Raw genomic sequence first — 12,244 nt, 5'->3', positions numbered from 1 at the left:
GGTGTAAACCAGTGGTGTGATGTAAAGCACTTGGCTCTCCCCCACGTGAGAGGGGAGGGTAGATGTGTTTGGCAGCACACAGTAGCGCAGGAGGAGGGCGGGTCCTGTGGAAAAGGCAGGCTATTTATTTATTTATTTTTTTTAATATGCCCTCCCGTCATTTCTCTCCACAGGGGTGCTTCCTTTTCCTCCATCTCATTTTTTGCTTTCTTTCCAACATTAAAAAAGAAAAACAATTTGTAAAATTTAACTTGTAATTAATAGTCTGGCTAGATTTTCAGGGCAGAACACAAAAGTCCATTTAACTCACAATTCCTGTTGATTATAATCCTGGCCATCGAATCAGTTTTTACAGTTGTAAGCGCAAATGGGTTCTTATGAAAGGCGAATGTGGCAATATTGCAGACATGTTTGTTTCTTTCTCTCATCTTTCCAAATCCACTGTGAGACAGAATGAGTTGTTTTTTCAGAATACTTCTGCCTCTCCTGCCTCACCTTTTCTTTTCTAGACCCCCATACCTCCCAGTTCCCTAGAAAAGATCTCTTGGTATGGAACAGAGACCTGAAGTGAGTCCTAGTTGTATCCTGTAGTAGTTGTGTGAACCCTGAGTGGTTAAACCTCTCTGAGGCTGATTACCCATTTGTAATTTATACATAATACCTAGCTCCAGAGTTGTTGTGAAGATTAAATAAGATAATGAGCATGAACGAGCTGCAATGCTATCTAGCAGAGAATAATAAGGCCAATTAAAAAACATTCTGACTGTCCAGCTTTCTGGGGCTGATTTACTTTACCCTTGTGAGTATGATCCAAACCATTGTTCAAATTTAGAGTGAAAGAGGGAACTCCAGGACAACAACAGGTAGAAACTGGGACTGCCTAAGCAAACCAGAATGTATGATTAACCTTTAGGGAAGCTTTCAGATGGGGGGTACCTGTGCTTACTTGTACATGTTATTATGGATAATGAATTTTATGAATACAAATATAATTTATAGCCCACATATAAGTTGAACCTGAATCATAGCCCCTTGTGTATAGCTTGTAGTGTTTCCCAAAATTGCTACCTGGACAACAGAGACTATTTCAAGTGCTATACAGCAAACATTAATTTTTTAAAGCTATCATATCAAATCTATAATTTTTGGAAGTAAGAATTGTTATTTTAAAGTAAATTGATTTAGATCAAATTATGAATTGATTTAGAGAAAATAAGTAAGTAAATGACATGACATTTGTATTATAGATACAAGAAGGTTGGCTTGGAATGACTGATAGGTAGGAAGCCCTCCTGGATAGGATACATCCAGTAGAATGAAAGAATAATCTACTCAGTATTTGAATAAACAGTTTTATAATATATCACCTTGCCTTCCAGTAAAGGTGCTTTGCAAGAGTTGGAGAAAAGATCAATACCCAACTGTGGCCCAGGTGAGGGGAAAAGAATGGAGTAATTGCAGCTGAAGGTTAACTTTGGACACATTTTCTGGTAAGTTCTGAGCCCCACCACCACTTCTGTACATTATTAATATAAGTGATGTATGAAGAATTGATAAAACTTGGCAAAATGTATTATGTATGCTGTTTTAATCTTTGTGGGGACATTTTGTGTTTATCTTTTGAAATTTATGATGGGACTTAGTTGGTCTTGTCTTAAGAATTTCAGAAAGTCTCCTCACACTCTTTGAGTAGTTCATTTAATGCCCTGGTACTTAGCCCTAATCCTTTCTAGTTTAAGTGCAGTTGCCAAAGAATCAGAAAAATTGGGAAAACGTTATCATTCTACTTCTTGATACTTGTTACAAAGCCACTGATAGCAGTGGGCTTCCTAGTCCTCACCTTACTTTGTTTTTATTTAGTTTTCTTATTGTGACATCTGTCAATGAAAAACATGAATGCTTCTTAGTGTTTTTGTTTGTTTGCTTAAAATGGAGGCAATTTTGATAATGTATCAAGATACTTGGGTATGAATGGTTAGAGATCAGCCATTCTCTTTCCTAAAATACATCAACATATTTGAGAGATGGTCATTCACAGATTCTATGTGTACTCAAACTCAGGGTCTGTAAAGGTTTACAAGTATTTGTGTATGACTTCATGTATATTTTCAGAGTTTTGGTTTTTTTTGTGTGTGTGAAACTTTGAAAAATGAAGAGAATTAAGTTGTTTCTAAAAAGCCAAAGCAGCCTGCCATCTCTTTTTCTTTTCTGGGCTACGATCCAATTTGCACAGCAGTTGCAAAGAAAAAGCAAACGCATCACTAGATTCAGCGAGAAATATTGTAACAGTATGTAATCTCTGTCAAGATAAAATTGCTTTGTGATTTACATTACAATAAATCCTGACCTTTAAGTGCTGCAGACTAAGCTAATCTGTGAAGTACTTTATTCCAACACTGAATCAGCGAGAGAAGCTCAACCAAATTGACTGCATTAGTCTCACCATGGTGTGGTTAAAGAGCCTATATATATCGAAGCAGATTACAGAGCTTGTTCCATGTGTACTATAATAAGTAGGATAATTGAAATATTCAATCTGTTTCATCATTGTGAAATAATAAAATTATTTTAACCTCCCTTCTGTTTGCCTATTATGAGGATACAAGTAGCCTCATTAAATATCATTAGGGCCTGATTTAGATTGATGAGAACAAGGAAATTCAGAATTAAGGCAAAAATGCCACATGGCATTTCAACCTAACTCACTTCTACTGCTGTTATTTATTTTCATTCTCTCTCTCTCTCTCTCTCTCTCTCTCTCTCTCTCTCTTTAATTTTTTTTTTTTGTAAAATAGTTAATATATGTTGAATTTCTCAGTACCAGCTTTGGGTTTTGGGATATTTGTCTGTCCAAAGTCAATCATTGGGAAATGGAATTTTCTCAAAGATATGATTTAAAAAAAATAAATAGATGTTACCAAATTTGGGAAATTTTGGGCCATTTCTCCCCCAAATATTTTTCTCTCCTCTCCTCTCTTGGCTTTCTTCTAGATTTTGATTACACACATATCAGACAACTTTAGATCATTCCAGAGCTCACTAATACTTTTTTCTGACTATTTTTTTCTTTCTATGCTTCATTTTGGATAGTTTCCATCGCATGTCTTCAAATCCATTTTTTTCTTTCTTTCTGCAGTGCCTAATCTGCTATAATCATGTGCAGGATATATAAATATATATTTCAGGTGATACATTTTTCATCTCTAAAAGTTCCAATAAAAAATGCTTTCCATTTCTCTCCTCATCACACTCATGTTTGATAATTCTATCATCTCTCCTTTACTTGCTGAGTGAATATTGACTGGATACTGGATATTGTGTTTTTGTTTTTGGGTGCTGAACTTTTTGGCATTTCTTTAACTAATGTTAAATTTTGTCTTGCCACACAATTAAGTTCTTAGGAATCAGATTTCTTTGAGATTGGGCTTTCAGTTTTGTTAGTCTAGGATTAATGTGACCCTATTGCTAAGGCAGAACCCTCTGAAGACTCTTTCTCATGCTGCGTGTATTACCAGGTCTTCTCACTCCAGCTGGTAGGAACATTTCTATCCCTGTCGGAGTTGTGGGAATTGCCAGGCTTGTTGCTTTCTGTTGCTTCTTTATTTGGTCAGAGGTACAGTATTGTCTTTTCTTGTACAGGTCATTACTCATTCAAAGATCTGCAGTACATCTGCCAAGCTTTGAATATCTTTATCTGTGTAGCTCCCTCCTCACTGGTACTTTGCCCCAGAAATTCCATTTGTCTTGGCCTCCTGTATTCCAACTTCTATCTTTTCAACATGGAAACCACAGGGCTCAGTTTGGGTTCCCCTCTCTTCTCTGAGAACTGGAAACTCTCTTTAGGCAATCAGCCCGCTGGAGCAGTGGCAGAGCTTATGTTTTCCCCTTTTCTTAGGGACTACTCATCTGCTGCTTATTTTTCAAGCTCTGAACCAATTCCTTCTATACTTTTGTCAGGTTTTTCTTTGTTTAAGGTGAAAGGTTCCCTGTTACGCTATCATGGCCAGAAGCAGATGTCTCAAATAACTGGTGTTTAAAAGGTACTTTATGATTTTTATTAAACCATTTGTTCAGAAGTTCTTGCCAGTACACATTTTTGGAAACATCAAAATAAGCGATACGAAGATTTTTTAAACAAATTCTAGACACAATAAACTATAATAATTGTTAATGCTCATTTTCCAACCACAAAGCAATGTAGTGCGTATAAAGCACATAGAACACCATAATTACTTCAGGAACTATATATATACAGTATATATATATATATATATATATATATATATATATATTTTATTTATTTTTATTTTTTTATTTTATTTTTTTATTTTATTTTTTTATTTTTTTTTTTAAACATTTTTTAGGGAGAGATATAAGAAAGTGTGGAGTACTGGAGGCCTCTTCCATTGTTTCTTATGATAACTGTTGCTCTGCTCTATTTTAAAGTTACATTTGAGTTCAGGGAAATGATTTTCATTTTAGTAAGGCAAACTTTTTTGTTATTTTGTGATTTTTTATTTTAGATTTTTATAATAAATTTATAGGGTGCCTTGAGGGCAGCACAATTTGCATCACAGGGGGGCCACCTAAGAAACTCACCTGGGACAGACCACTCTGTTCTGCCTTGGAGCACTATTACCTAGAACTAGAATTTTTCATGAGATACTCCACATTATAAATAGAGACATCCTCAGGGCACCATATCAATGTATACTAGAGGGTCTTCTCATGCATTTTGAGGGGAAAATAGCAGTTTTGATATCCCCAAGATGAGAGCAAGTATTCCTGATGCTAAAAGGATACTTGAGCACTTAGTTGAAACATAAGCATTTTTAAAGATCAATTTTATAGTTCCAAACAATATTTATTTATTTATTTATTTATTTATTTATTTATTTATTTATTTATGGGATATATCCTTTAATTTTTGGCTAATAGTTGCAATTTAAAAAAAATTAAAATATAGTGAATTTCTAGATTCATTTGCTTTAGTACTGAAAAGAGAAGAAAACATAGTTTGAAGGAAAGATTATATGAAAATGTTGATAGATTGATATAGGTAGGACACATGAATAATCTTTCAGGCTACTATTTATTTCCTTTATTTTTTACAAAAATTTATTTGAGACCATGGGTGGTTGGCCAGCGGATCAGGGTGGGATGCTGATCTGGGGTGGGACCAGGTCAGGGGAGGGGCTGCAGGAGATTGGCCAGCCAGCCCCTCCCTCCACCTTTTAAGGTGGGTGGGGGGGGAGTGATTGGGGCCGGGCTGCCCAGGGGAGGGTCTGTGGACCTATTAGGGTGATGGGGGCCCATTGGGGGTTTGGCCAGCCAGGGGGCGGGGCTGCAGGAGGTTGGCTGGCCAGCCCCGTTCCTTATTGGGGTGGGAGGTGTGATCAGGTGTGGGGCAGCCAGGGGGAGGGGCTGCAGGAGGTTGGCCACCAAGCCCTGCCCCCTATTGCTTGGAGGGGTGCAACCAGGGGCTGGCCGGGGCGGGGGGAAGGACTGAAGACCTATCGTGGTGAGATGGGCTGATGGGGGCACAGCTGGCCAGGAGGGCAGGGAGGGGGTGTTTGGCCAGCAGGCCCATGCTCTTTTTTCTTTCTTCTTTTTTAAAAAAAATGTATTTTATTGATTTTTTACAGAGAGGAGGGGAGAGGAATAGAGAGTTAGAAACATGGATAAGAGAGAAACATTGATCAGCTGTCTCTTGCACAGTCCCTACTGGGGATGTGCCCACAACTAAGGTACATATCCTTGACCGGAATCAAACCTGAAACCCTTCAGTCCACAGGTTGAGGCTCTATCCACTTAGCCAAACTGGTTAAGGCTCTTGATCAGGGTGGGAGAGTCTGATCAGGGACAGGCCAGAAGAGGGGAGGGGCCATGAGATTGGCTACCTGCCCCACCCCTGATCAGGCTGGCTCCTGGCCATAGTGGGCATCATAGCCACTAGTTGTTAGGTGGTTATGGTCATTATAGTAGCTGCCTTGATGATAAACTCACTAGTGTAATTCCATTTTTAAATATAGAATGCTTTTATTAGACTTTATAAAAGTCTTTAACTGCTTATCTGTCCTTTGCTCTAGATCTATTTTCTTCAATATATTTACTCTAGTTTATTATGCAATTGTATGTTTCCTGCAATTGCCTCTGTATTTATACAAGCACAATCTTCCTCTTTTTTACCAAAAAATTTGAAAAGTGGCCACCCCAAATTTAAAAAAAATATATATTTTATTGATTTTTTACAGAGAGGAAGAGAGAGGGATAGAGAGATAGAAACATCGATGAGAGAGAATCATCGATCAGCTGCCTCTTGCACACCCCCTACTGGGGATGTGCCCACAACCAAGATACATGCCCTTGACCGGAATCGAACCTGGGACCTTTCAGTCGGCAGGCCAACGCTCTATCCACTGAGCCAAACCGGTTTCGGCTGGCCACCCCAAATTTTATCTTTAAAATGTTCCATAATAAATAGAGAAAGAACACAACTTTTAGTTTTCTGGTTAATGAACTGTAGCTCTCCTGTTTTTACTAACATTTCCCCAAATTCTTGGATGAAAGGACTAACAAATATGAAGTATTGTTATCACAACTTACAGCAATAAATTACCCCAACATAGGTATAACAAAAGGAAAAGTGTTATAACCACATTCATATTCAAAGATCTTGTGATACAAGCCAACCCCTGTGGGGGTATTATTTTCAAACATAACAGGTTGACATTATATAATTACATACTGCTGGATATCGAAATAGCAAAAAAGGAAAAATTGCTTTTAGTGGTACTCACAGCACACTATTATGAATATTCACATTCATCCACATATCTTTAGAGAATTATTTCTAGTTATCCACTACCGACTTCTGCAAAGATTTAGTGATTTATTCAATATCAATATTAGGTTTTGGCATTAATGTCTTAGCAAGCATGGGGAGGTGTGGTCTTAAGACACTTCTATTCAATAAAGAGGACCTAAGGTGAATCTCTTTTCCATTTTTTTTATAGTCAGTTTTTAAAAATAAGCATTTTATATATGTATGTACATGCAAATATTCAGAATCCCTTTCAATTCTTACAATTTGCACTTCTAATCTACTTAACTTTTTCTATTTTTATGATGGCATTTTTATTTTCTGAGACAAATTTTCCCAGTTCGGTCCTATTTTTTCCATCTGATTCTGCTTTATGCACTCTCTATAATGGGGTATGTCAGAATTTCTGATTTTTCTGAATTCCTTTTTCCACTATTCTCAATGCTACTAATCTCTGGATTGTAACCAACTTTTACCTTTCTCCCTTTCATGTATCAGGCTTCTAATCGTTCCATTATTTTTACTTACCAGGAGCTTTTTGGTCTTTTTGGTGCACTCTGAAGTATAGTTTCACAGATATTTAGGCCATAAATGCCATCATTCTTGGAATCTTAACTAGTCTTTCTCTCTGGTTAATCATCTTGCTAACCTTACATCTGTTATTCCTATTCTGTAATGTAGATATAATCTATTGGCTGCTTTTGGATTTCTCTCCTATCCAGACTTTTAAAATAAAATTGAATTCATATTATTTTAGGTTGTATCATTTCATATTTAATGTTTTTAACATTTTTTTTCCTACAGTGACTTACCTCTGGGAAAGTGAGATTGGAGGAGAGAGTAGAGTCAGAGAGCTGGAGCATGAGTCTGAGACACAGATATAATAGGTTTTGTGGGGAACATTTTACTGTGTTATATAAGAACAGTCATTGTTTAAAAGTAAATATTAGCAAAGCAATAAACTGGTAGTATGTGTAGTAGTCTAGGAAAATACTTCCTCATCAATAAAAATCAGTCAACCAACCAATTATGTAATAACAGATATTAGGCTGTTCCAATGAACAAAGCTAGGATTTAAGTGGATACATGCTCAAAACCATTCATGGTGGTTATAAGTAGCTCAAAAAAGTTCTAGAGTTTAATTAGTTAGCTTTAGTTACCAACTCTGTCATGATTCCTTAGATTTCTTGTACTTTTTTTGTATTGGTGCAAGACAAGGTTTCAGATACTAGGGTGCAATCCCTTCCCCTGCCCGCCTCCGCTCTAACCCATACAAGGGCTGAATCTTAACAATAGGTTTTCAAGAAGTATTTATTGATAAGAATTGTAGCTTGCAAAAGAAATTCAGTTAACCTGGTTTGTTTGTTTTTAATAAGTTATACACAGGGACTTCTTATCATGGGGGTCTTTACTGGCTTTTACAAACTTCAATAGGTGTAATCTTGAGGTATGCAGCTAAAATCATTATCCTTCAACAGAAATAAAATTGGAAAATCCCATTATCACCCGAAAACTAGAAATAAGTGAAAATAGGCATCATGTAAACACCAATGCAAATACTCTGGAGATACAGTGTGATTATTCTGTTTTATCTCCCATGAAATCTGCTTTTCACACCCTTTATGGCCTCTTTGGGGTGTTGGTATTCATGAATAAAAATATTACTTAAAAACCCCCCACAAAACACATTTCTTTGCTCTAATTAGGCAATATGAAAGCCTTCTGTTACAATTTATATTATTAAAATTTTGACATTTTCTAATGGCATAAAACATGTTCTATTTTTAACAAAGGCTTATATTAGTACAGTACTTGGAGGAGATTTCCAAGTTCTAATGAAGCTTGTGTTTATATAATTATTTGATACCAAAAAATTATGGTAATAAAATACTTTTGGTAGTCTCTGGTTAATTTTAAATAGTAATTACCCTGTAGAATTATATGCACCCAGAATAATGTGACTAGTGATTAAAATTTAGAAACATAATAATTATTAAAAGCATCACACATGACAGGCATCATTTCTGCACAACAGAATATTTAGGGTAAATTAGTCTAGTAGAATTACCTACATCAAAACATCGAAAGGATTCTATAACCTGGACCTTTATAAAACTACCAAACTGTTGAGAACAACTGAACTGTAAAACTGTATTTAAGCACAACAGATCATAAACGACATAGAATCTATTTTGATCTTCCTGTTCAATTGTTTCTCATTAAGGAACTGGTGATAAATCTAGACAATGTAGCTAAAGGCATTGTTTCTGCTGTAAGCCCAGATCCTTTTTTCCTCCATATATTATACATATTATATATGTATATAAACATGTTTTATACATCTATATCTTATATATAAGATAATAATTTTTTTTTTTTTTTTTTTTTTTTTTGCATCAGGGCCTAAATTTTTGGAATATGCAGTTACAAATGCTCTAAATTCACTCCAAAGAAAGTAATTTTTTGGAAATTTTGCTTTTTCCAAAATATTTTCAATTTTATTTCAAAAAGGAATGGTTATTTTATACTGCAATTCTGTCTTGTTCTATTTAAAGCACTGCATTCTGAGCTTGTGTTCATTGTACAAATATTTGTTGAGCATCTATGATTAACAGGCATTGTGCTAATACTGTGAGTGCACTAGTGAATTTGATACCATCCCAACCGCAGGAGAATACAAACAATCAAAAGGGTAATTCTCATACAGAAAAGAGCTGGGATTAGGGTAAAGGGAGAATGCTGTGGGAACATACAAGAAGGGTATGTTCATGGGTCAAAGGGCTTCCCAGGAGAAGAGGCAATGAAATTGAACTGTGAAGAGTGAATAGGACTCAGCTAGATCAGGTGAGAAGAAGAGTGTAGTAAGCACACTATTAAACTAATTTTTTAAAAGTATATTTTGCACACTGTTGTGATGGGAAGGTTGTTTTAAACTACTCCAGCAGGAAAAAGTCCCTACTTGCTTTGTGTCAGTGCTAAAATTTATACCCTCATAACAAGACACATGAAGCCTTTTCACTGTTGAGTATGCCCCTAGTAAGAGCAACTAGCTGGTCTGATCACTTGCTACAGTACTAATGAATGCAAGCCTACATGTATGAGCTTACGTGTACCTACTTAACAGGTCTACACATCATAATAATATTAATAAGCTGTACAAAATAAAAGAACACTTGGAAGGAATATAGCTGTAAATAGTTATGTGTTTGGCTGTGCTAACAAACCACCTCCCCCCAACTTAAATTGGTTGAAGAATTATGAAATTTGTGTTATATATAGGCAGGTGAGGAGTCAGGCAGGCTTCTTGACATACAATTGCTGGTGAGAAGTCATTAAAGTTGTAGGTTCTTTCTGCCTTTATGCTCTCACATATACAGCATTGGGACCATTATGTTCCTATTTCTCCTTTGTGGTTACCATCGGGGCATCAGGGCTATGTAAGTTCCTATTCTCATGCAACAGGAGGGAGTGAGATCCTCTAATTCAAATTGCTTCCTTCAGTCTGATGGGACATGTCCTATCCTGGACCAAAAGCAGTTGGAACCTTAAACAATATTCTGTTTGCTCAGTGGAGAAGTATACTTAGAAAGGGCAAGGGGTCAGGATGTGCATGGGTACCTAAGAAAGGAGGAAGGGAGAACGAATGTGGGCCAGACAAACAACAGTGCATTCCACCAAGATATTTGCTGCTGCTTCTTAATTGTTTAATACAAATTCAGTCTCCTGACCAAAGAAAAAGTACTTCCTTATTATTGGAAAAAAGGGCATGATTGTAACGGATTCTAACTCTTTGAACTACGTGTGGATTGGTAATTAGGGAGGGATGAAGTAAATGTGGAGTTGTGGAGACCGCTGTTTTATCTTTTCTTTCCTTTGCTTCCTGAATTGTACTTTTGAAATTCTACATTGGTTTTTGTGGTCCACATTTAACATAGAGTAGAAAGAAATTGCAGGCATTTATTTTGCTGTAAAAGTATTTTTAGAATGTTTTGTGGGCTGTGTATCAATTACTATATAACATAGAGTTAGAAAGGAATGTGCAAAATATATTTAGCAACCTTTGATAATATTTTAAGAGCATTTGATTTTGACACATGCTATATAATTTATAGAGATGCAGGTTACATCATTATAAGGTTACATCTTGAGAAATCTACCAAAAAAAAAAAAAAAAAAAAAAAAAAAGCCTTAACAAAAATACCTACTTGAAACACAGACTGAGGAATGTTTCCACAAAGGATAAATATGCAATAATTGCTCAGGTTTTCCTTTTTCTTTTTCCTCTTCATTTTCTTTTTTTGTATTTCCTATGCAAGTATAGCTTTGTTGCTTCTCATCATGACAAATGGATGTCGGATCCAGAAGAGGTTTGTGTCAATTGAATGATCGACCCTTATTTTCTATTCAGGACCATTCTTCCCCTCTGGCTACACAGGGTTGTAGCCATGTGTTTGCCAGAGGCTGGACAGAGATAAACATATTCTCCCATGGAAGTGGCAGAGGGCAAGTACATGAGCAAATGCAAAAAGCCTCTTTTTGCAAGTTTTTTCAGGACAACCCCTGATAGACAGAAGGGAGAATAAAGTTGATAGTTTAAATACCAGAACAGTAATAATTGCCACCTAATATTTGCATAGTGATGTATTTTTCAATTTTTGTATTACATTACCTCACATATGAAGTAATCCTGAGACAAGGGAAGGTTGGTGATATTACAACTTTACAGAGATTAGGAAATCAACATATCTGAAGGCTAAAGGAATTGTCCACAATCTCAAGTGGAAGGTTTAAGAACTCAACTTTTTGTTTCCTTTTCATGTGTGTGTACACGCATGTGTGTGTACTTGCTAATAAAATATTTTAACTCCCCACCTCCTTTTTTTTTTTTTTTAAAGAACTAAACAAAATACAAAGGATAAAATAAAAAAAGTCGAACAAAAAAACCCTACTATATTAAACACATATAATGGTCAATTTCTAAAGGATATACATTTGCTGGGTTATGAGATCTTGCAAGGTATAAGTGTGAATTTGAAGAAATTGGATGACTTAAAATACTTTTAAAATACCCTTTAAATAGTATTTTCATTCTTGCTCTTCATTTTTCTATCAGGCATGGGTCTCATATATCCAGTTCATTCTCCTTCAAGCACATTTCTTATGCTTATGCTTATGTTATGCTTATGCTTTCATCTTCTTATTTCCTCTTTCCCTAAACCTAAACTCACCCCTCTCACGAGAGTTTTTGTGACTCATATAACTTGGGAAGCCATTACTTAAAGCTTATAGACCATTATGGTGCCTCTCTATTTAGGAAAGTACATTAAGGGGAAAGGTATTGCTGAGAGTCTTTGAAATCATACTTGTCACATGCTGGTTACCCATTACTGCAAATGCTCCCAGATACAATCATAAGAATAT

The 12,244-nt window shown here is 36.0% G+C and overlaps 1 long non-coding RNA gene across 1 annotated transcript in view; it reads left to right on the top strand.

The window, feature by feature from the left end:
- The first annotated feature begins 1,379 nt into the window (after positions 1–1,379).
- LOC311621697 overlaps positions 1,380–12,244 on the top strand; it is a 357,942-nt gene continuing 347,077 nt past the window's right edge. The window contains exon 1 of the long non-coding RNA XR_014794866.1: positions 1,380–1,490. This is a non-coding gene — a long non-coding RNA (uncharacterized lncRNA). The remainder of the gene's footprint in view (positions 1,491–12,244) is intronic.

The sequence above is a fragment of the Pipistrellus hanaki genome (assembly GCF_964339955.1).
Source record: "Pipistrellus hanaki genome assembly, chromosome: 4".
Classification (NCBI taxonomy): Eukaryota; Metazoa; Chordata; class Mammalia; order Chiroptera; family Vespertilionidae; genus Pipistrellus; species Pipistrellus hanaki.
The sequence above is the reverse complement of the archived record's forward strand: the minus strand, read 5'-3'. Positions and strand labels throughout refer to the sequence as shown.